Here is a 2,799-nt window from a genome sequence, read left to right as displayed (position 1 = left end):
GGGAAACTGACCAGACCCTGACCGAAGTTAGCAGCTGGGGGTCCATGCTGCAGCCTCAACCGATGGGCTAAACCGTCAGAGATGGACGAAGGGGAGGAAAATCTGGGAAAGGATCCGGAGAAAGCCAATGATGCCCTGGAAAATGAGAAGGATGAGACCTCATGAGATCTGGATCAGCTTTCCACAGTTACTCTGTCATGGAGGGAGGGGGTCATAAACACAACGACTATAATGGAGCCTCTGATGAGGCCACAGTAAAAGATGATCTACCATCACATTCGAAGGAAAATCCAGTGTAACGCTGCACCAAAGTACCAGCTGGTGGTAAAACACTTGGAGACTAAAGATGCCGATAAAAGAAATTGGACTATAAGGCCTATTATCAAACCCTGAAGCCAGAGATGCAGAAAGGCACAATGGCTGTTAGTCAGACCAACAACTGGTGTATCAGCCTGACAGAAAGTTTAACTCAATCATGTTGGCTAAAAAAGGGCTGGATATGGACAGATAGTCATCAAACCACCTGGAACACCTGGGGACATCCATCCAGGAAGCTGGGAGATGGAGCCAAGAGGCTTTGGCTCCATCAAGATCCTGGGATAAAAGTGGACAATGAAAACAAGGGGCTTGTCACGCTGGGAAGCTTCACCAATAAATGTGGAAAAGAAAAACCCAGAGAAGGAGAAAGGTTTGGCTGCTATGACTGAATATTGAAGAACATTAAACGTCCTGGCACAAAGCCAGTCAAAGTCATATCCTGTTGGACGTCCTCAGCCTGCAGTCGACCCCTGATGGAGAACATGGCTTCTCTACACAGATGGCTGACAGAACGGACCGGATCAGACGGCAGAAACCCAGGAGTCAGGAGACGTGGCAGCAAATCATCAAAAGAATTAAAAATACAAAAATAGTCTCAAACAACTATTACTGTGTCAGACGACTTTTCCGTTTGGGAACAGATTGGATGTGGAAGAGCAAAAGGAAAACCATCTATGGCAGAACTGAGGCTCCGCCTGGAACATGAGCTGGAGCAGCAGAGGGTCCAAACCGGAGAGGAGCCCAGTGAGGGTCAAAGGTGAAGTAGGTCACTTCATGCAACCGAGAAATAGGGTCTCTGCCAGGGTCAAGGTCAGGACGGATGGTCCCAAGGACTCCAAGGAGTAAGACGGGTTCATGAGGCTCAGACACAAGTTTGTGTAACACTTAGTGATTACAGTAACTAGAACTGATTACAGTAACTAGAACTGATTACTGTAACTAGAACTAGAACTGATTACAGTAACTAGAACTGATTACAGTAACTAGAACTCACAACAACACGGTTCTGGTTTTGGCTACAGGAGCTGAGAAATGTGTAGATATTTTAATGAGCACAGAGCAGAAAATAAGGTTAAACTTATTATCTGTTGAAAAGAAAACAAACATCAATAATACAAACACTTGACATACATTAAACACAAAATTCAATCCAAATAGTTTTATCAGAATATTTGATTTAATCCATGTTTTGAAACTGGAAGCTAATTTTAAAGGTCGAGTTCAGAACTGAGCAGGTTTCTGTCAACCTGAACATTTCATCAGGTTGATGTTTCATCCAGACGGCGACATGCTGAGACAGTGAAGACACTGATGAAACACCCAGGTGAGTGTGTGAGTGTGTGTGTGAGTGTGTGTGTGTGTGTGTGTGTGTGTGTGTGTGTGTGTGAGTGTGTGAGTGTGTGTGTGTGTGTGTGTGTGTGTGGGTGTGTGTGTGTGTGTGTGTGTGAGTGTGTGTGTGTGCGTGTGTGTCTAAACCCAGAAACAAACCAAAAGGTTAAAGGTCAAGGAACCCTGATGACCCAGTTGTTGTTTTCTTCAGTTTTTCTTCCTCTGATCCAGAAATCGCTGCAACGTTTTCAGTTTTCTAGAGTTTTCTGGGATTTCTGCAGTTTTCCTCTGACTTTCCCTCTGGTTCTTCCTTCATTGGTAGAAATGAAAAGTTTCCATAAATCAGATTCACTTTTAGGACCAACTTTGGTGGCTGACGGGTCCAGAGCCGGTTCTGCCCAGCAACTGGCTGTCAGCTGCTGTTAGAGACGAACGACCAGCGAAAATCCATCAGGGAGTTTTTCTTGCTTTGTTGGCAACAAGCAGAAAATGGATATTAATTATGAATGTAGCTCATGATGCTGCATTCAATCTGTGAAAACAGGAAGCAGGAAAAAAACATCCTGCTGAGATTTAAACTGTGAGCTTTGATTTTATAAAGTTTGTTCAGAATAAAACGACAGAAAGTGAAAAGAAATCCAGAAAACATTTAAATGAATATAAAACATTATTCCTGTTCGTCTGCATTTAACTGAAATAAACATTTGAAACTGTAGAAAATTAATCATTTAAAAAGTGTGTTTAGGGTTAGGGTTATATTTATAAAGTATATACAGTATATATTTATATATATAAAGTCCATTCCTTCTTCTAAACGTTCCCCACTGACAACTTTTAACCATTTTTTCCTGATTATTTTAATAGGCGGTCAGTGGAGCTCCAGGTTCATTTCTGTTTGTTTCATTTATTTCCACAAACCTGCTAAAGTTCAGGAACTGATTGAGAAAAATCCTGTTTAATCTTCTGCTCAAATATGAAACATTTATTCCAATAAATTAAATGATTTGTAAAATTTCTCAAACTGAAAATCATTTCAGATCATCTTAAGTTCAGGACCAACAGAATCAGGTCCCAGAACCTGTTTGGACCTAAACTTGTTTCTGGGTCTAAAGTCAGACTTTGGGTCAACATGTTCAGGTCTTGTTGACTCAG

The sequence above is a fragment of the Poecilia reticulata genome, unplaced genomic scaffold, assembly GCF_000633615.1.
Source record: "Poecilia reticulata strain Guanapo unplaced genomic scaffold, Guppy_female_1.0+MT scaffold_746, whole genome shotgun sequence".
Lineage (NCBI taxonomy): Eukaryota > Metazoa > Chordata > Actinopteri > Cyprinodontiformes > Poeciliidae > Poecilia > Poecilia reticulata.
Note: the sequence above shows the minus strand (reverse complement) of the source record.